General features: G+C 37.3%; 1 long non-coding RNA gene across 1 annotated transcript; it reads left to right on the top strand.

Moving 5' to 3' along the window:
• The first annotated feature begins 845 nt into the window (after positions 1 to 845).
• On the top strand, positions 846 to 16,317 carry LOC105484640 (uncharacterized). The gene is made up of 6 exons (XR_989103.3): positions 846 to 915; positions 988 to 1,147; positions 7,149 to 7,270; positions 12,183 to 12,391; positions 13,490 to 13,643; positions 16,253 to 16,317. It is a non-coding gene; the product is annotated as an uncharacterized lncRNA (long non-coding RNA).
• Positions 16,318 to 23,685: the final 7,368 nt, after the last annotated feature.

Genomic DNA, 23,685 nt, shown 5'->3' with positions numbered 1-23,685 from the left:
AACGAGAGGGTGAGTGAGGGGGGGAGGTTTCACACACTTCTAAACAACCAGATATCACAAGTGCTGACACACTATCCTGAGGATAGCACCAAGCCATGAGTGATCCACCTCCATGACCAAACACCTCCCACCAGGCCCCACCTCCAACAATGAAGATTACAATTTAACATGAGATTTGGAAGGGACACATTTTCAAACTATATCAAATCAATGTGATTTACACACACACACACAAAGTAAAGATAATAAATTTCTGGTATACTAGGTAGGACCACTTCCAACCCACTGGTAAAATAAGTACTTATTTGTGAGTGCCCTCAGATTATATTTTTAAGTACCTTAATAATCAGAATACATATTTTCAAAATTTGTAAATTGCTCTTTATCCTCTACCTGTTACCCCCCTACACACAGATATGAACAGACACACACACCCCCTTAGTACTTTCCTTCTTACAGTTTATGTTTCTACATCTCAGAAAAGGTAGGGGAAAGAGTATAGGGTGGCCTATAACTCTTCTGTTGTTGAAAAGATGAGAGCTATAGAAAATGTAATAGCTAGCATGTTCAATACATAACAGGAAAGTGATGAAAGTCTGGGGTTTCTTTTGTGCTTGGAAAAGAGAAAAGGGAAAAGAAACACAGAGGCATTCTTGGGGATGAAGAGGCCCTTAGCAACCACCCAAGAAAAACTCCTTCAACCTCTGTTGAAGAGAATCTCAACAACCCCTGTCTGCTATCGGACAAGAGAATCTCCTTCAACCTCTGTCTGCTATCGGAATTTAGAGTTTGGTCAGAATGCACAAGTGGAGTTCTATTAGTCTCTAAGTACTCACAAGTCATTCTTTTCTTGATCCAAGAACTTTCGAGTTTCATATCTTTGTAACTGCCATTTTAGTTCAAGTGAGTCCAGAGGTAAGTGAAATAAGGTGTGTGGGCAGAATCTAGCATTTCTATAACACTAGACTTACTTTCTGTACATTTCAGTTCCACTAAAGAAGGGTCTCTGGAAAATATTGGAGCATCTGCTCTCTCAAACCAGAGGATAGTTTCTGTCAGAGCAATCACTGCTTTTGGAAAACTAAATCACCCCCAGACACAGGTTATAGAAGACCAACTTCCCAATACATGGATAATACATATGTGGGTAAGTATCTGAGGTTTGAGATACATAAGATACATGTAAAATGCATGAACCACATCTTAAGTGAGATCTTAATCACGTCTTGATTGCAACGCTTAAATCTATGTAAACTTGGAGAAAATTTGGTCCTCTGAAGTTCAATTTTCTCTTTGCAAACATTGAATAGTATCCCCAATCTTGCCGAGTTATTTCTATGATGAAACGAGATAATACATACAAAATGTTCAGTAAAGGCTTAACAAAGACATCCAGATTAGTTCTATGTACTTGGAGAGAAAAGAGTTAACACATTTGGTTTGAGATAGATTTGCTGTGTACACCATACGAAGTCCTTGCAGGAAGGAAAAGAAAGCAGATGATTGATCTAATCTCCCTGCCAAGAAGATAACTGGACCTTGGAGCAAATGCCGGAATGATATTTGCTATGAGGGAAGATCTTATCTATTGAATGTTCTTAACAAGATGTCCATGATTAGGAATTACTTATAGAAAATCAACCTAGCGCCAATGGATTCATGAAAAATGACTCCCTGGGATAAGTCACACATACTAGGGTCCTGGATTTTTCCTTTCTTTCATGACTCACTGTCCTACCTTTCATCACCCATCCCTGAACCTTTGGAAATATGCAATGCCTTATGGCAGAGCTACAGTTAGGTAAGATATAAACCATAAGGGATGCTAGTTAACTGGGTTTTATTCTGCTTCTGACTCTATGTTATTTAGTATGTGTCCATCCAGTTCAGTTTGCTATTTTTAATAATTACAAAAGTTTTTAACTATTTTATAAAGATATCGAAGACAATATATTCCTATGTGAAAGTGTCCAGTAATATCAGCTTTTCACTTTTAAGAGAATTTCCCATGGTTACGATTCAATGTTCTAATTTATGCTAAGGAAATTTTAAAAATAACGTTTCATGGATAGAAACATCTATAGATTTCCATGCATGGATTTTGTCTGCTTCCTAAGATACCTGAGTCCTAAAACCTGTGAAACTATAGAAAACCATTTTAACATTTCTTTGTCTTCATTTTCCAACTGAAACATGAAGAGAAAAAATTCTGTTCCTATTTTTTTAACTTCACGAGGATGCTTTAGAGTGTCCTGATGACAGATTATAATTATTTTTTAGCATGTCAGTGAGCGATAATACATTACAACAGAAAACTTAGTGTAAGCTACAGAATGAATCATTAAAATTACTAAAAGTAGTGCAATGCTTTCCACAAAATTTTCTTACATGTATTATTTCATTTAATTCTCCAAATAGGCCATAAGATAAGGTCATAATTATCTTCATTGTGCAGATAAGTAAACTGAGGCTCAGTGAGGATAACTGGCTAATCCCAGATTTCAAACTAAGGAATGTGAAAGAGAAAACTAAAATAATCATATTAATTGAATATTATGAGAAGAGTCAAGCAGAGGGTTTTTGAATGGTCAAGAATTGTGAAGGGTCTGATATTTTACCCTACTTACAAGCTAACAAGTTAGCCTGCTACAGTTCTATGGATGCTGGCAGAATATGAGTATCTTGGGTCAGAGACAAAAGATAGTTTATTACAGCAATAGCAGTAGCCAGAATGTCAGCATTTGCACTGGTTCCCCAAGCTCCAATTCCCACAAAGCGACATAAAGAGGCTCAGGTGACATCTGCACATGAAGGAGGTTGTACTGCAGAAGAAAACAACTGAAAATAGTGAAACTAAGCCTTTTAAAAGGAACAATGAGAATGCCTATTCTTTGCTCCAGAGGGAGACACTGTCTCTGTCTTCCTAGGCTGTTTACTATAGGCAACCTGAAAAAATAGCCCGGAACAAAAGCGGTCAGTACTTAACTCTCAAGACATGCAGAAATGCAAGAGACCCAAGGGGAATTGTCTTCTAATGATATACTACCTGTTTTATAGTCCCGTCCTATTTGATGACAGTAAGTTAGGTGCAATTAAAAGTAAACAATGGCAAAAATGGCATGGACCTTGAACCATTCTGCAACTGATAACCAGGCAACTGTTTACCACACTGAGATTTAGGAAGTGTTTAACATGTGATTAATAATTTTCTGATAAATGAGAAATCTGAGGACTAGTAAGAATTCATGGAATTTGATTGGAAGATACAAATGGTATAAGCTGAATTAAAATATAGGCTTTTAGATGCCATAACATTAGCATTTTACTCATGCCCCCTATTTCATACCTCTTTTAAGCCAGTTACCTTAAAAAATAATTAAATGATAGAATTTTCCAGCTAAAAGCAACTGTGATTTCCCCTTACTAGGTTGACTTTTTGTTTTAAGCATCACATAGAGAGAGACTGCCTTAACTTGCTGCATCGCTTCCTATCAGAGGAAATTCTCATTGAGCGTAAATGAAACAACCTTGAGTTAGCCACAATTAATCTCTATATTTGACATGTTCCTTTTACTTTCTATGAGCAAGTAGCAAAAGAAACTCTGATTGACTAAAATTCTAAATGTGATGCTGATATAAAATATCCATTAGTGGAAAGTCAGCCTATTTATAATTCCGTTAAAGCCAGCAGCATTACCCTAATTCACAGTGCTAAATGACAAGATTAGTAGGTGACTTCTTTCAGCTGATGACACATTAAATTGCTATGATTTTTTTTTAAAGTATTTTAGTTGAATTGTTTTACAGAAACTGTGCTCACTGGCACACTGTGGCTCTTCTATTGCTAGTTCAAGTCCTTATAAATATACTTTTGAAATAATTCCAGAAAACACATACTTTTAAAGTTCTGCTCATTACCTTAAATGTTCTAAAAAGTGGACAAAACCTTAGAGCAAAATAGTCTTCTCACATAAACCGGCAGATTTTTAGTAGAGGTAACCAGGAAAGCTTGATAGCAATGCCTTAGATTTTTTGGCTTCATCCCTAGGCCAAGATGCCCAGCATTTCATCAGATGTTCACTTCACTGAATTATGATATTTGGTATCTAAAGGTCTCATTTAAAGGCAACGTCTCTCAGGATAGTTAGTCACCAGTTGGTCTGTAAAAGAATGAGGCATGTACATTTTGATAAGTGGTAAACTGTGAGTGAAAAGCACGAGAAAGCAGATATGTAGCAGATATCATTTTCTTTTTTAGCCACCAACTATCTATGTAGATAAATCTTCAGAAACACACAACCAAGACTTCAGTAATTGAAGACCACATAACAGGCTCCTCTAGTGCAATGAATATCCCTACACCTCTCCCTGCAGAATCAGTAAGGTTTAATAGACATATAACCACAGTAAAGGAAAACCAGATAACATAACCAGAGTCAACAAATCATAACATAAATCCTCAGTTGGAAACTGCCAAGGTTTCACAACTGAAGTAACCAGGAAACTGAACAGGCAGAGAGGAGGTTTCACGGAACACACCAGATACAAATATTCTGTGGGGTTTCCAACAGTGTGAAAGCCATGAGGCAAAAATCATAAAACTGCATGAAGCTTCAGGATCAATGTGTGTACAAAGAAAATGCGTTTAGAGGATAAAGGTAACCTAGGAATTCTTGTCTCCATATGATCTACACAATAGTTTTTATAATACAATCTACACAATAGTTTTTAATATAAAGTTATTTATATACATTATGGACTTGTCTTATACCATATTTTAATTATTTCAGAATAGAAAAACAATTTTTTTAGCATCATCTATGTGCCAGGCCCTGTTCTAAGCACTTTAAATGTATTACCTAATTTATGCCTCCCACCATACTATGAAAGTAAGTACTGGCCAGGCATGGTGGCTCACACCTGTAATCCCAGCACTTTGGGAGCCTGAGGCGGGCGGATCACGAGGTCAAGAGATCGAGACCATCCTGGTGAACATGGTGAAACCCCGTCTCTACTAAAAATACCAAAATTAGCTGGGTGTGGTGGTGCATACCCATAGTCCCAGCTACTCAGGAGGCTGAGGCAGAAGAATCACTTGAACCCGGGAAGTAAAAGGAAAGGAAAAGGAAAAGGAAAAGGAAAGGGGAAAGGAAAGGAAAGGAGGAGAAAGGAAAGGAAAGGAGGGGAAAGGAAAGGAAAGGAGGGGAAAGGAAAGGAAAGGGAAAAGGAAAGGAAAGGGAAAAGGAAAGGAAAGGGAAAAGGAAAGGAAAGGGAAAAGGAAAGGAAAGGGAAAAGGAAAGGAGAAAAGAAAGTAAGTACTGTGACTATCATTCCCCACTTTAAGGATAAAGAAATTGAGACACAGGGATGTTGAGGAAATTTCACAGTCATGCAACTAATAAGTGGTGTGGCTGGGATTCAGACTCAGCTAGTCTAGCTGCAAAGTTCACGGTTTACTCACCGACAATATGCTGTGTTTAAGGAATGTTAGGAATAAGAACATGGTGCATGTCAGTAGTTTGTGAAGGTGATTACTTGAGAACATGTATTGACATGTGCATAGTCTGAGATCCTATCTAAATAAATATAAATACATATTTATGTAAATATTGTATTAGTCCTTTCTCAGGCTGCTATGAAGAAATACTCAAGACTGGGTAATTTATAAAGAAAAAAGGTTTAATTGACTCACAGTTCTGCATGGCTGGGGAAACCTCAGGAAACTTACAATTATGGCGGAAGGTACCTCTTCACAGGGCAGCAAGAGAAAGAATGAGATTACGGGAACTACAATTCAAGATGAGATTTGGGTGGGGACACAGAGCCAAACCATATCAAACATTTATATGTAAATTTCTTTCACCCATATCTTTCCAAATAATAAAGCGCAAGTCAGTTTTTCTTTAAGAGCAACAAATGGAATTTACTTGTGCCAACAAATTCAGGCTTTGCAAAGACTTCATAAAGATGCAAAAGCTTCAAATTTTTTTTCCTACTGTGTAAATATCAAGTATTTTTCTTTTCCAATTCTTTAATACACCAAGGATGTATTGTTGTTCCCAAGACACACACATCTGTACATACACATATCCTGCACCTGGCACACTGGAATAATGTCAACTGTGTTTACTTCAATAATTACCTTCAAACAAACACATGTAGTGATTTTATCTGAATGTCAGCTCCCACATGGCACTTTCCTTGTCTAGCTAAGGCCTTGAGGAAGTAAATTAATGGATCAAAACCTGGGAAAACTCTAATCTAGCCCTTGAAACATTGAGATCTGGAATTTTTAAGATTTCCCCAGAGGTATTCCTATTCTTTTCAAATAACACTCGTAAGAAAAAGGCAGTTAAATCATTCAAGGAAACTTGGTCATTAGAAATGACAACATACCACATACCCAGAAGCCAATAGAAAGTTATTACTAAGGTGGAAATAATGACTTCTGTAATTTTTATGCATATCAAAAATGAAGAAGCATATATGATATAATAGTATGTTTCTCCTTTCTAGAAATATAGATGACTATGTCCTCTCCTAGAGATTCTGATTTAATCAGTCTTTAGTGTGACTTTGGCATCCTGGATTTTTTATTGACTTCCAGGGATTTCTTATGTCTAGGCAAGATTGACAATTATTGGCCTAGAAGAAATAGTTACGTGGACATTGTGACCTTATGCACTCCAGGGTCATTAGCTATTATACTTGGAGGTCAGAAGTAACATAGAAAGCTGGTTGAAAAGTTCTTGTAAATCATCATCACAACCAATGAGTGATTACTATTTTGAAGTTCTCATTCGGGTTTTCTTTAAGAGTTTGAATGATATGGGCTCTCTTAATTTCGTTACAAATGTAACACATACAGCATAGCTAGGCAAACCTATGAGTTACTTAATACCTTGCCATGACTCCCCAACAATTACATGCTCTACTCAGTGCAGTCCAGCAGCAGTTCCCCTAGCATCATGTCACTTCATAACTCTATGCCTTTACACAAACTGTTCTCTATAGACTAGCAATCTAAGTTTTGAAGTAATTGTGAATATATGTGTTCCTTACTACTTAACATTTACCAGCATTTGTTTTTGTTGTTATTGTAAATTGTACTTGCGTTAGCCAAGATAGATCCTTAAATCAAATTGCAGGAGTGAGAGGAGTTTCATAGGATAGGACATAGGCTGACAGAGACTCCAGCAAACTGTAACTGCACCACCTGGATGATGGAATCTCCTCCCGCCTTCCAAGAGGGACACAGCTGACAATTCAGGTAATATTCTCTGCTTTAGGTAGAGAATAAATCTGTCTAGGTAATAGATACCACTTCTTTTCACAGCTTATTGGCCAAAACAAGCCAAATAGCCCAAACTATCTGCAGTGGGCAGGAAGTACATGAAAGTAGATTCTGTACTTTAAACAACTGAGCATCAGCACATTGATTAGTTTGTGATGCCTTCACAAGACCAGAATGAGGGATTCTGCATGTGTTACATGGCTCATAATTATTAAGAAAAAGCTGGAAAAGATTTGTTTTTCATTAGATCAACTAGTATTATAATTCATCTGTAGCTCTCTATGTGCCATAATTGCAAACACTGAAAGAGATACTGTTGAGGTAACAATATAATAAAATTAACAGACATTTGGATGATTATAAAATTATTTATCATTACAATATTATGTTAAGAGAGCTCAGTTAGCCAGTAGCTTCATATACTGCACCTCTAAACCCATTTCATCTAGCTCATGCCTAGCATCTGATAACAATGGCAGACATTGGCTGTACCATTGTAAATCCTCAATATCATTACCTGACAACTTAAAGTACATGTTCTATTATAAGTAATTTTTGTTTGCCAGGACATTCATACTCACTGATCTAGTTACTTAATTATCAATCTGCATTTTAAAGATAACCAAAAAAAGTTCATTCCACATGGAATACTATGCAGCCATAAAAAAGGATGAGTTCATGTCCTTTGCAGAGACATGGATGAAGCTGGAAACTATCATTCTCAGCAATCTATCACAAGGACAGAAAAGCAAACATTGCATGTTTTCACTCAAAGGTAGAAACTGCACAATGAGAACACATGGACACAGGGTAGAGAACATCACACACCAGGGTCTGTTGGCAGGTGGGGGGCTGGGGGAGGGATAGCATTAGGAGAAATACCTAATGTAAATGATAAGTTAATGGGTACGGTAAGCCAACATGGTACATGTTTACTATGTAACAAACCTGCACATTGTGCACATGTACCCTAGAACTTAAAGTAAAATAAATAAATAAATAAATAAATAAATAAATAAATAAATAAATGGAAAAAAGTTAATTCCAGAGGCTTTCATTATTCATTCATAACTTTGCTTACCTTTCTGGGCTACTTTTGATAGCAGAAAAAGTACCTCAAAAATAAAAATACCTTTTCCCTTTCTGAAATATGTCCATAAAATAGAAAATCTATGTTTATTGCATGCCTACAGTATATAATTTGGTTCTAAATCATTAAATCCAATAAAAAGTTTCTTCAGAGTAAATGGCTTTGAGATTAACATATTTCAGTATTTTAAAACCACCTCAGTTCTTCACTGCAAACAGAATTAAACAGTTATATGAAACAAGATACCATAAGTTTTCCTGTGTAGGTATTTAGATTAGCTATTGAGACTACTGTGATAGCAAATCTTTCTCTCTTTTTAACATATATATTTTTAAGGACACTTTGTTGTGATATCACTTAGTTGATGTATATCTAGATAATTTCACTGTGTTTTCACAATGTAGAAGTATTTTTAAATAATCAAGGATGCTACTTATAAGAAAAATAATTTCTGATTCTCACTTATTTGTAGAATCTAAAAATCAAAACAATTGAATTCATGGAGACAGAAAGGAGAAGGATGGTTACAAGAGACCGGGAAGGGTAGTGGGGAGGTGGGATGGGGAGATGGGAATAGTTAATGGGTACAAAAAAATAGAAAGAATGCATAAGAACTAGTATTTGATAACACAAAAAGGTGACTATATTCAATAATATATATATTGAATATATAAAATATATTCAATAATAATTTATTTATACAATTTAAAACAGCAGTCCCTAACCTTTTTGGCACCAGGGACTAGTTTCATGGGGGGATGGTTTTAGGATCAAACTGTTCTACCTCAGACCATCAGACGTTAGTTAGATTATCATAAGGGACATACAACCTAGATCCCTAGCATGCACAGTTCTCAAGAGTGTTTTCATGTGTCTCTGTGAGAATCTAAAGCCGCTGCTACTCTGACAGGAGGTGGAGCTCAGGCAGTAATGCTAGCTGGCCCTCCGCTGACCTCCTGCTGTGCCGCCTGGTTCCTAACAGACCATGGACAGTACCCATCTGCGGCCTGGGGATTGAGGACCCTTGGTTTAAAATAACTAAAAGAATACAATTGGATTGTAACACAAAGGATAAATGCTTGAGGGGATATATACCTCACTTTACATTATGAAATTATTACATATTGCATGCCAGTATCAAAACATCTCCTGAACCCCATATATATACACATATATCTTTACTATTTACCCACAGAAATGGAAATTAAAAATAGTAATAATGTATAATGTATAATAGTATAATAATGATAGTAATAATGGTAATAATTTATGCATATGGGAGAATTTCAAAGTATTTTAGGGGAGTTTATCACACTTCCCTCTACTGGGTATACAGGACCGTAATAGAAAAAAAGTATACCTTGCATCTTATAAAAGGGGAACTTGGTATAAAATACAATGAAATGAAGGGAAGAATAAAGAAAATACATTTGACTTTACAGTAAAATAAATCTAAGCTTTCCTGAACTTTTCATTTATCTCTTTTCTTAACTATTTTAGGTATAAAGTGTCAGTCTCATTTTATTGCGCATTTTCTTTTCAAATAAAACATACATTGTATCAAAGATTGCACTATAATACTAATAATTAAAGTAAAAAGTTCTGGCATGTGTTTGCATTTTTTTTTTCTGTTATGGTTCTTTCTCTAGTGAACCAAATAGTCATGTTCCACAGAGTGGAAAGTTGACAATTCAGGAACAGCTCAATGGAAGAGATGTACAGGCCAAGGGAGGGGGATTGTTGACCTTCCGTGCTCTCTCAGCGGGGTACCATCCTCCCAGCACCTCAAAGTGTTCACCGACCTGGAAGCTCCTCAAATCATTTTTAATATATTGGCATACATGAAATCCCAATGTGTAATTTGTCAAGTTAATAGATCACTATTAACTGAAACATTTAACTAATTTTAATGTAAAATTACCTAAGAGTAGTACACACCATAAGCAGATTTTAAATAACCTGGTTCCATATTTTATGGAATATTCATAGGCTGATTAGTTTCCGTACAAAACAGATGTTCTGATGAGAGAATGAAAATGAGGAAGTTTTTCTTTAATGTATAAAAGCATCAGAGCATGGCAAGAAATAAAAAGAGTATTTTTCCCAAGTACTGACCTACTAATAAATGTTTGATGTAGTCTAGTTAGCCTACTTCTTATAATGAGAGTATGATTTTATTTTTAAAAGTTTTGAATGTCTTTTCCTTCAAGTCTTAATACAAAAATATCCCTTTGAACTTAATTATAGCTACAAATAAAGTGGCATTTTCCAAAGTGCTGTACAGCGATTTAGTGCAATGCAGACATGTGTCCTATACCATGTTCCAGTTGAATATATGAATAATAAAAGGGACAGAAATTAAATAGGTTTCATGAAGCTCCAACAAATATCTTGTGAGACCTGAAGACTGTTATTCAGTCAAATGTCATGTTCTGTTTGGACTCCAAGTGTAAAGAATGATCATTTCTAAAGAATTGTAAACTGTCTGCCTCACAGTATTATCTACACCCAACATCCTGGCATAAACCATGACTTTTTCCCTGATGAAACTCAAACTCATCTTTTCTCATTTGAATAAAAGAAACAGTATCTTCTTTCAATTTTTGTTTCGCAAACTCCCCCACTTTAGTATTAGTCACTATTCCATGGCAGGAGATGTGTGTCCAATCTCAAAAACATCTTGTCCTAGCCAAAGCCTGGCTTTACCCTGCATGTTTCTCTTTAATAGTAACTGTTTATTTTATTATATCTCATGTTTCTCAAGATTTGCTCTTAAGGATGGTATTCTTCTTGCTCCCTCCGGGCACCTTTCTAATTTTGAAAAACTTCTGCATTTTGAACTTATTCAGCTATAACACACATGTAACATCCCTCTTCTCATTGATTTAATCATGAGAATCTTAAGTATTTTGTCTTATGGAAAATTGCATCTTAGTCATGGTCTTCCATCCTACTACTGTCTTGAAGACACCCATATCCATGCAAGGGACCAGTCCAACAGACCAACCAGAAAAGTATCCAGGTATTCATTTCTTGACTGGGTTAAGATGAAGGGGTGGGATGCTGGTGCAACCCTTTTAACTAAACCTTATTCTCCGATATGCAAGGAAAAGCAAAGCCAAAGCTAAAATATAAGAATATGATAACATAATTCATCTTGACTTTTCAATAATTCAGTTCTGATTAATCTTAATTACTTATTTATTGAATACATGCTTTTAAGACCTTATTATGTGCTTGGAAGTAAACAAAGCGAAAATCCTCACATTTGTGGAGCTTATATTCTAACATGGAAAGACAGATAGACAACATAATAAGTAAATTATATAGTATGTTAGAAAGCTCTAGGTGCTAAGAAAAAAATAAAAGAGTAAAGGTCGTCAACTGAGCCACGGCAGAGGGCCAGGCAAATGGGTAGACTGCAACTTCAAATAGGGTGGGTAAGGTAAGACTCATTGGAAGGTTTCTGAGCAAAGATTTGAACGAGGTAAAAAAGTTACCCATGCACCTATACAGAGGAAGAATTTTCCAGACAGTGGAAACTTTTAATGCAAAAGTTCCAAAAAAAGGGGGGCACTCCTGGGTTGCTTAAGGGACACCTTGAGGCCCTGTGTGGTTAGAGGGAAATGAGTGAGGGAGAGAGAAGCCAGGGAGTTAATAGAGTTAATGGGAATGTAAAGGGGGCAAGTCATGTAGAGTCTTGAAACTCAGAGTAAAGCTGTTTTTACTAGGAGTGAATCAGGAAGACATCACAGATTTTTGGAAAGAAGAATGACTTGACTCTCTTCATATTTTAAGGGGATCATTTCAACTGCAATGTTGACAACACACTGAAGGAGCAGAAGCAAAAGGCCAATGAGGAGACTATTGCAATAACCCCAAATGAAAGATGTTGCTGCAGAGTGGTAACCAGTGCAGGTGGTGAAAATAGGTCAAATTCTAAATATATTTTGAAAGTCAAACCACAGAGATCTTTTGACTAATTGTGTATGAAGTTTGAGAGGAAGGTAAGAGTTCAGGATGACTCAAATTTCTATCTGAACAACTGAAAACAATGGACTTCCCATGATGAGTTTGGAAAGGCAGAGCAGATTTGAGAAGGCAGAGTGAGGGATTTCATTTGGGAAATGGGAAGATTCGGTTGTTTATTAGATATGTAAGTGGAGATGCAGGCAGTTGACTATATGAGATTGGAATATAGAAAAGATGTCTGGAGTGATAAATCTGAGATGTAAAGGGTTTTCAGGGATAATTTTGAGTATATCTAATTTTCACTTTTAGCTGACAGTGTACGATCAATCACATAAGATGCTTCTCCCTTACACTTTATATAGTTTGTAAAATACTTCCTGCTCAATGCAATCATTAAATATAAATATTAGAATTAGCATTTAACATTTTAAAATAGAAAACCAACAAGTTTTCTACCAACTATAACAAAAAAATTAAAAAGAAATATTTTTCTAAGTTTGTCTCAATTGATTTTGGTGATGAATCTCTTTCATCAGGGGCCAAAATTGGGTAAAATTTAACAGGGTAAGTAATTTTGATTTCTCTACCATTGTTCTTCTCAGTCATTTACATGAAATAAAAATCTGGATCAATCTTTAAGAGCCCAACATGCCCAATCTGGCAGTGCATCTGTACAACAACTATTTGGAAATTATCCTGTTAACATGATCAATGGAGACTCTCACAGCAGATAACCCAGGCTTAAAAGTAGCATTACCTAAAGGATATTTATCAGCTTTTGAACTTAAAGTGTCTTTATTATTTATTAATGGTGTATTACAATGTATTATCCTCATTGCTGGTTGGAGGAAATTGTAATAAAATGAAATGTAGAACAAATGTTCTAGTTTGAATAAAACTACTTTATGCCACTCCCTTCCCCCCCTAAAAAGGAGAACAGAAGGAGAGAGAATCCCAAGTCACTCTCAAATGAAAAATTAGATGGATTCTTAATGGGGAAGAAAGAAAAAAGGCAAACTTTTTTTTCCTTTAATATTATGTACTCATTATACAAAGTTCATAAGTAATTAAATGAAGCAGAATCAAGGAATTATTGTCTGACATAAAAATAATGTACCTATTCTGCCAAACAGCCTCAAAAAGCATCTTATACCTTGAAGAAGCTGAGATATGTTCAAGGAGCATTCGACAAAATATCAGAAATCCAGACTCTGCTCCCAAAAGGTCATTTATGTTTTGAGGAAACATTTGAAAAAGTAAACAACAAAATGGACAACATCCCAAATGGTAAAACTGGATATAGAAGTCCTGTACTTTTCCCTAGTTACAGTTCAGAACAGAATGTGAAATGAAAACATTACTATATTAGAAAATTTTTGTATTTGCCAGTGATCCAAAGTAATGAAAAGGCTAAATCTGGCCACCTGACAGATCTTGCTTTTATTAGAGTATTCTGGTTTGGTAAATTGGAATTTGAGGCAGTTTATCGTCAATGCAATAATACCAGATTATATGGAACAATAATAAAAAGTGGTATTTCTCCTTTTCTGTGAGCAATTTACATTTGAGGGCTGAATAACTTGTTTCATATGAATTATGCAGTGGCTACTGTCTTTTTGATATAATGGAAGAAGGCAATCACCACCACAGAATTTACTGATTCTGGGAACTGAAGGCAAAGTATATTTCCTTCGGGACTTAGAGAAGGGTAGCCTATGTTTTAGCCACATTGATTTCATACAACCCAAAATCCATGGCCATTTAATTGTTGTAAAATGTGTTTGAAAAAGAAAAGTATAATAGAGTTTCAGGAGATACCATTTCTCAAGAACCACACATTCAGGTATGTAAAATTATATATACATATTTTTTCCTATAATTAAACATAATTTCTACCTCCATACTTCATTTTCCCTGAGAGAAAGAAACATTCTCCAGCCACTTCCAGATAAACTTGTTTTATTATCTAGAATTAAACTCAGCCAAGCTTAAGATAATCTTTCTCCTGCTTTTTCTGGGGTACGGTGGGTTAGATGGGGTATATTTCTTAGTTTTGATCTGTCCTGGGCCGCTGTCACTGAGAGGCCCGATCATTCCATCACTGGCTATTCAATCATTCCATCATGGCTATGCTCATCTCCACCACTGTCATTCAGCTGTTTTCACTCTCCCCTGCTGGAATCCAGAGACTGTTATGTCCCCCATCTGGCCTCCAACTTGAACAACGCATGCTTCCATCTGTGCCCGCATCTTTGTGTCATATCTGTGAAACTTCTTCAGACCATCAATTCTCGGTATTATCCTTGCTTTTCTGGGGCCCATGGAAACATATTAAGTGTTTGCCCCCGACTACAGCACTCTCTCTAAGGCTGCATTCAGGCCCACCTGCCTAGTCACCCATCCAGTCATCTCTACTCTCTCTGCCTGGAGTGACACAAGTCTTCTTCTGCCATACCTACAGTTTCCTAGGCAACTGTGACAGTTTGTAAACTAATAATCGTCTCCTCTTTTCTCAATCCTCATGACCTAAAATGTTTAATCATCTTCTCCCAAGTGTTTGGAGGTGAATGCAGAGCAATCCATACTGGTATCTAATTCTCTTAGTGGCCAAACTCTCCCAACTTTACCATTAACTTAGAGGCCCTTCTCTAATCTCAGTAAGCCAATAGATTCTTCTTTCTGGGTCATTCCTTTCTTACACCTGGTTGTAGCTTTTAGAAGTGAACAACCAATGTTGCAACGTTAAATACTATAGCTTCTTCAAGGAACCATTTTTTTCTTCCCAACTAGAACATGGATGACCTAAATTCCTTATTGCTCAAATGGGGTAGGATGACTGGATTTAAGAAAAAGAAAATAAAATGTGTAATGCTTCATATACCACCCTGGTGCACAGATGTTTTCTCTATCAATATATCTTATTGATAACAGCTTTGTAGTCTACCAAAAATTACTTTCAGTTCTAGTCATTGATTTATTTAACAAACATTATATATCCTCTAAGTGCCAAGAAGTGTGCTTGGCACTAGGAATAATGATAAAAACAAAGATAGCCCCTGTCTTCATGGATCTTACAGTAATCAAAATAATGACAGTTCTATACTGTGAGTAATGCTATAAAATAAAAGTAGATGGTCTTGGTCCTGTGTTGGACCTGGACAATTTCTGTAACAATGTTTTGAGAATTGAAAAATGAGTTAACCCAGTGAATAGAGTGGCAGAGTGGTGGGGAGGCGGACGTTCTTGCAAGAGGGAACCCCACTATAAGACAAGGGTGGCTGCAGTGCAAAATGCTGGGGGGAGAAGTGAAGCAAAACGGTGTTGGAGAGCCAGCTGGGGTCGAACCACACAATACTGGTGAGAAGGGAAAGCCCCTGAAACATTTTACCCAAGACAATGACATAATCAGATTTTCATTTTTAAAAAAATCTCTGGTTACAGTGTAGAGAAGAAAATAGAAACTGTGCTCCTTACTAGCTCTATTTCTTCATCTCCAAAATAAAGATAATGTGAAAGGTTTGTTATGAGAATTAAATGGGATAATGCATGTGAAGTACTTGGCATAATGCCTGATCCAGACTAAATATTCGATAAGTGTTGTTATCACAATGATCAATGCAGAATTTTGTAAAACGAAAATTCAGATTATCACAGTGCATTAAGAAGAGGATAAAAAGCTTTGTAGTCAAATTTGCATGCTTATGACTATGATTTTTTACTTATTGGCCCTGGGTTTCATATTCCATCTGAAATTCCACTTTCTCAAACAGAAATAGAGATAATCCCACATATTTTCTAGTATTGTTATGGAATAAATACATTAATGTATATGAAAATGCCTGGCAAAGACTTGATATAGTTATCTTGAATGTTTTTCTTCTCCTATCCTTTTTCAGAAGAATTAACTCTTCTGGAGCTATTCGGTACACTTACGAAGTTGTGTTATTATGTACAATCCTTGGTGAATTGCTGCTTGATTATACTTTTTGAGAGATTGTTGACCTAAAAGCATTAATTCCGCTTCCCAAAGGGCCTAACTTACTCTTACATGGCTAGAAAACAGGCTCATTATAAGCAAGAAGATGGAGAAATAACATGAGTCATCTCATTTTTAGCAGGAAGGTGGTCATACATCTAAAATGAACGGGATGAGGAAAGGATTAGAAGAAAATGGACAGTTTACCCTCTTACCAATGAACTTTTGGTCATAAATAGAAAAGCAGAATCTTCAAAGCAGTGTGGTCTTTGACATGCAGACTTTCTGACTTATAGTTCTTTAGAAAAATTGTTTAGGGGATAATTTGCAGATGTTGTCAAAGTGTTAACTGCTTTCATGTTGCTAGACTTATGGACAGCATATGCCTCTTCCAGGAACAAGCGTGAATACTCAAATCTTGAACAACAAAACTACTTTTCTAAAAGGGACACTGTAATTGAACAAATGGGAATAAATTTAGTCATTTCCATGGCCTTTCCAGTCAGCCTTATCCTCTAAAGTATAAATTAGAGTGGCTGATGCACTGGAAGTTTTCCACGTTGGTTTGTTAAAAGGTGAGTTGGTTGGTGCCAGCAATATTGCAAACCAGACAGTGGTGATTTGGCTTTCATGGGTCTGTGGGCCAACACTGAGCTTAATTTAGAAGGAAAAGGCCATTCATCCAATCATTCAGCCATTTGCCCTCTAAATCTCAGAGGCTGCTTAAATTTCAGGTTAGTTCTAGGAATGTGGATCAGTGCCAGCATTCACAGCTATAAAACTGGGAGAACTTAGAGATCATCCAATCCAAACCACTCATTTCACACATGAAAGCACAGAAGTGCTTGCCCAAATACTCCTCATGTCCAGTTTGAGAAAAATTCAATACTGAAACCAAAGTGATAAACCCCCATCAAAATAACTAACCAGGCCCAAGTAAGATGGATAATAATGCAATATTTTCTTGCCCACCACATGCCATATCGGCAAATCTCTAAAACAACCCTCAATGTCAAGCCATATCACTATCAAATCTTCAGATCCAAGATTCACCATTGTTAAAAACATTTCACATTTGCTGAAATTGGGATGCATATTTTACATTATTGCTATTCATTAGCTAATGGCACATCTGGAAAGCATTGATGTTTAGAGGTCAAGAAAATATTGATAATTTCTTTTTCACAGATAAGAAAATTGATGTTTATAAGAATCGTAAAGGTTATGCACTAGTATGTGACATAAATGAGGCCAGAATGCAGATGGACTTGTCTCTGAAGCCCTGAGTTGTTCCACTTCCCTCAGCCAGTCTGGAAATAAGAGTTGGTAACAGAGTCCATGTCATCTGCACAGGACATTCATCAGTTGCTTACCCAAGAACTATCTCCACTCTGCCTACTACCTAAGAATCTTTCTTTGAGGAACTACCCTTTCCCAATCATGTATCAGTCATGTAATTTGAGTAGCATAAGTCAAGGAATTCAGTTTCCTTCATTTTATCACAGTGGTTGCTTCAGAAGTGAGCAAAACCTGATTGGCACCTGAGCTTACCCTGGACACAATAATAGGTTCAGGTTGGAAGAATCAGAGTAAAGTTCAAGAATTTTGTTAGTGTGGAAAGCAATCACTCTTCTATTCCTGAATGCAAAGGAAGAAGCATGCAGCCCAGATTATTGCTGGCAGTAATACTGAGGATACCAGCCTAAGATGAAAGCAGACACATGACACAAGGCAGAGCTGAGACAATCACAAAGAAACCGAGTAAAAGTCAGTTTATTATTAAACCAAGCCTGAAACCTGACCTGGCTCTAGTGTTTTTGGTGATGTGACCAACAAATTTTTCTTTATCGTGTAAGCTACTTCAAGTTGGATTTTCTGTTATTTGCAACCAGTAAAAGAAACCTACCACTAACATCACTTAGAGTCAAACCTAAAGTTTGCCCAACATCAGAATATCATTCAATTCAAACCAAAAGTGATATCATTAAGATGACCTAGTGCTCATCTAAACCTTATACCCTATCCAAGTTTATGCCCAAACATGTAGCTACACAACATAATTTTAATAAACAAATATGCCAGAAAAACATCAATTCACATTCGAGCATGTAATCTAATATTTTAAAGAAAAAAAAATCTAATGGCAAATCTCAAATCTTTAGTAATGATTCCATTTATATAACAGCCAATGAATTTATTATATTTTCATACAAGTTTTATCACTATATAAGTCCAAACTATTTGTAAAATCTGTCAACAATGGTAAATTGGGCCAACTATGGATAAAGTACTCCTCTTATACCCCAATAGCTTCCTAATTACCCACTGTCCCAATCCAGAGACCCCCAGTCCTTGTGCCATTTCCTACCCAGCAGTCCTCAAGAGTTCTACCTAGGCTTGCTAGTCCTCAATATGCCCCTGATATGTCCTATTCTCCTTCTTTTATTAAAACATAACTAGGTTTTGTTCTACTTGCTCAAAACTTTGCTTTTAATATCCGAAGGTATCAAAAATATTACAGCAATCTTTTAGTATGTGTGGGTTTTTTTTTGTTTTTTGAGACACAGTAGTGATCAGTTGCCCAGGCTGGAGTACAATGGTGCAATGTCGGCTCACTGCAGCTTCTGCCTCCTGGGTTCAAGTGATTCTCCTGTCTCAGCCTCCTGAGTAGCTGGGACTACAGGCATGCACCACCACGTTTAGCTAATTTTCGTATTTTTAGTAGAGACCAAGTCTCTCCATATTGGGCAGGCTGGTCTTGAACTCCTGACCTCAAGTGATCTACCTACCTCAGCCTCCCAAAGTGCTGGGATTACAGGCATAAGTCACTGCATCCGGCCATATTTGTTCTTAAATTACTGGAAGACTATCTCTAATCAATCCCTGCTCCAGGCCTTCTCACTCTCCCATAATAATATTTACCTATTCTTAGAATAATTTTGACATAACAGCAACATGTTTATTTTCTGACTACTTAGTGACCTTATTGCTAGAAATCTCATTTCAGTTAGAAGTCAAGCAGTAGGAGAATGACATGGCTAGTTGATTGACTATTTGCAGAATAAGTAGAGAGCCTTTACATGCCTCAAATACAAACAAACATCAGTTGTGAGAGTCAGCTCTGAAAAATAAAGATTGTTTTGTATCTCTTACTCATCAGCACTGCTCCAATTTCAATGTTCTTACCTGTAATGGAATTACATATATGCTGAATGAACACTTTTTAGTTCAATGTGTTGATATGAGAAATAACTCTTTCCAGAGCAAGCACTGATTTCCTAACTCCTGCTTTATACTGGAGGCTGTTGGCTAGCTGCAGCTGCTGCAGCTCCAGTCTACTCTATTCAGCTCTATTTGGCTCTGCTCTACAGGTCTTCTCATTCCAGGGTACAGGTTGAAGGACCAGCTCTTTTGGGGACATGCTGTTCTTATGGCACAGAAAAAGGAGCAAGAGCCAAAAATTCAATGGCTCTTTAAGTTTCTGCCAGAAAGTGGTATAATTTGCATCTTACTGGCTAAAGCAAATAGCATAGCAAGCTTAATTTCAATGGAGAGAACAAGTATATTCCTTCCACAGTTGGGGATTCTGCAAGTTATATGAAATTGGGGAGAATGTCTAATCTCTCAGAGGGAAGCAAAAAATAACTAATTAGGGCCAAAAATATGACCTACCAGAGAAAGTAAGCAATCCTTTGTTCTTTGATTATTAAGCTTAGTTTCCTGTGGCAGACCAATAAGTAGTCCCCTAAACTATATCTTTTTTCCTCTTTGGCAGAGGTGGGTTACATTTCCCAGTCTCCCTTACACTTAGGTTGAGGCATGTGTCTGAGTTCTGATGAAAGAAATGTGAGCAGAACAGTGTAAGCCACTGGTAGGTCTGGCTTATAAAATGCTCCCACTCTCTTTCTCTTCTAAGGATCTAAGGGAGTGCAGAGCCACAGATGGAAGGAGCCAGAGTTCCAAAGTCACTGCTTGGAGAAGAGATGCCCCAAAAGGTCTCATACCAGACCCTGGTGCAAAATAAGCTTTATTGTGTTAAGTCACTGAGGTTTCTATTTTTTTCCCAGGGATTAGCCTGTTCTGGCTAATTCAGTGCATAAATCAGATTCAGTCCATAAATCAAATTCCTCACTTTTTTTTCACCTTCACATCCATTTTAAAGGATTGACATTTTTCTTTCTATGAGCTATCCTAAATTACAATTTTTTTAAATTTTTCAATCTATTTAAACTAGTAGACCACCCAAGGAAATAATTACCCAATTGAGAAAAAAAAATGTTGGCCATATATTCAGGCAAATCCTAAGACCTAACACATTCATGTTCAACCATGATACCATCCCAGAATGATATCAATTCCTCTTCCCAGGACCCTATGTAGAAACCAATTCCTACCTACCTTAAAATCTCATTCATTAAAGAACTATGCTGGATTCCCAGGCAAGGGTCTATTCTAGAAATTTATTTCTCATCTCATAAGGAAGAAGCAACAGGCCAGGACACACATAAATAAACTGTTCAGCCATCTCAGGAAGTAATGACTCACACTCCTGATAAGACCTCACATATCAACCAGGTGCACTTCTGGTTAAGCAATAAATGAAGGGTGAGTGAAAACATTTTTATCTTTCTCTGTCCTCATAAAACCCTCTAAGGCAGCATAATTAACATCAGAGTGGTTAAAAACATACACAGATGTGAGCCACACTGCCTACTCTCCCATTTACCCCTTACTTCCTGTGACACTGAGAAAGTGATTTACCTTGTGATACCTCAGTCTCTGCATCAAGAAAATAAAAATAACAATAGTATCTATCTCACAACTTTCTTATAATTAAATGTGTTGATATTTGTAAAGCATTTAGAATACAAGCAGACCCATGGTGAAAGCTAGATAAATGGCAATTACTTTTTTAAAATTATTTTCACTTCAGCGATAAGAAATCTAAAGCTCAGATAAACTATTTTTCCAAGATCATGTGGCTCATAACTGACACAAGTAGAACTGAAATTGGGTTAACTTTTTTCAACTTTATAGTCTGTATCTTGTCTTTTTAAGCACATTTATAAGGACCTAAAACTAGACTTATAAACTAAGGCATTATTGATTCATAAACAATACCATTATCTTCCTGGCTACCAAGGTCCATCTACTGTGAGCTACATCCAAAAATTGATTGTACTCAAACCACAATCACAGAACCTAAAATGTTTCCAACACTAGTGTCTGTCAGTTTTAGCTATGTTTATAGGGAGATGTTTACTGACTCATTTTGACTTCATAAAACACAGTGCCCATGGGTGGACCTAGGAAATCCTAAATGAACCATGTAATGAAATGAAGCCCATCAGAAGAAAAATATTTAAAACAAAATGTCAACCTGGCTCCATATTACAGTGAATACATTAATGGTGGTTACCTGCAGAGAGAAAGAGCTCAGTCCCCATTCTTGTTTCTGTAGTTCTCTTCTGGGGAACCTCTACTTTGCCTCTTGAGGCTCATAAGTATGTTTCAAGATGAGAAAGTATATCCATTCTTTTTAATATAATGCTTCTCTCCCCAAAGTGTGTTCCCTTGAGAATAATAAACTTCCTGTTAGAAACTGAGTCTTAGCATAAGCCTTCTCAATTTGCTAGGAAGGGAAATACACCATCAAAGTAGGTACCAGAGCAAGGTAAATGCTCCATCTCATAAGCCAAGGATTAACAGAAATCAAGACTTCCCTAAAGAAAATCAGGTAATTAGCCTAATGAAAAAACAACAACAAAAAAGAAATGTACTCAGACTCTATTTTCTTGCTGCCTTGTTAAATATCCTTTAGGACCTATGGTGGTGAAGGATTTGTTTACCAGAATGATACCAATTCCTTTTCCCAGGACCCTGTGTAGAAACCGATTCCTACCTACCTTCAAATCTTATTCATTAAAGAACTCAGCTAGATTCTCAGGCCAGGGTCTATTCTAGAAATTTATTTCTCATCTCATAAGGAAGAAGCAGCACGCCAGGACACACATGAACAAACTGCCCAGCTATCTCAGGAAGTTCATTTTCTACCAAATAAAAGAACAGTTCTTACTTATCCAGCCTCATCTCTGCCCACAAACTTCCTCCCAAATTAGGTTTATCTTTCCTTGCCTTGTCATCTGACAATTTCTACTCACCATTTGGGTTTTAGTTTAAACATTGTGTCCCCCACCACCAACGACAGCAACACTCAACCAGTGTCTTTGGAGCTTGGTCAAAAGTCTCTCCAGAGAGGGAGGTGCTGGGCGCGGTGGCTCACGCCTGTAATCCCAGCACTTTGGGAGGCTGAGGTGGGTGGATCACTAGGTCAGGAGATCACGACCATCCTGGCTAACCCAGTGAAACCCCGTCTCTACTAAAAATACAAAAATTATCTGGGTGTGGTGGCTTGTGCTTGTAGTCCCACCTACTCGAGAGGCTGAGGTAGGAGAATGGCGTGAACCTGGGAGGCGGAGCTTGCAGTAAACTGAGATTGCCCCACTGCACTCCAGCCTGGGTGACAGAGCGAGACTCTGTCGCAAAAAAAAAAAAAAAAAAAAAAAAGAGAGGGAGGTGATGTTGGAATAGGTAGTCCCCAACTCATGCCTCACCCCCCACACAGCAGTGTTAACTTGGCAGTCATCTATGGACAAAAGTGCCTTTGTGGGAGCTTTGGGAGCCAGGCAGGAGGCTGCAAATCCCCGTGTAATGCAATACTGAAGAGGATTGTTTTGATAGGATAGGCCCACACCCAGGTGGCAGGCTTGCAATGGCAGTCTCAGCTACTGACAAGGAACTGACCTCACTCCCCTGTGTACTTGGCTATAGTCACACTTGCCTTTGGTCTTTTCACTAGAAACATCTGCCAAGATATCTGATAGGAATCACACCCACCCATGCCTCAGGTGACAAGTCAGCCAACTTCTGTACCAGCTGTAGAACCTGAAACAGCCCTATTACTTGGCCTTCTTAGCTGGGGTCTGAGAGAATGCCTGACAATCCAGGGTTTCACCACAGGACCCACACCCTTCTGTGCCCCGCGAAAGGCAAGGCTACAGACTTCAGTCTTACAGCAGGTCTTAAAATAACCCTATAACTTAGCTTCACACCTTCTTAGCTGTGTTTTGTAAATAGTACTGCCTGCCCATGTACCCACCAGAGGAGATACTCATTTGCGCTTCCAGAGTCAGGCTGGCCCAACATTGGACCAACTGCAGATTTTGAAGCTGCCCTATGTCCTGGTTCCACCCCTGCTAAGCCAGGATCTGAACACTAATGCCTGCCCAGGAACTTCACAGAAGGCACGCTCCTCCATGACCCAGAGGCAGGCCTGCAGACCTAGATCTTCAC

The sequence above is a fragment of the Macaca nemestrina genome, chromosome 1 (assembly GCF_043159975.1).
Source record: "Macaca nemestrina isolate mMacNem1 chromosome 1, mMacNem.hap1, whole genome shotgun sequence".
NCBI classification, from domain to species: domain Eukaryota; kingdom Metazoa; phylum Chordata; class Mammalia; order Primates; family Cercopithecidae; genus Macaca; species Macaca nemestrina.
The sequence above is the reverse complement of the archived record's forward strand: the minus strand, read 5'-3'. Positions and strand labels throughout refer to the sequence as shown.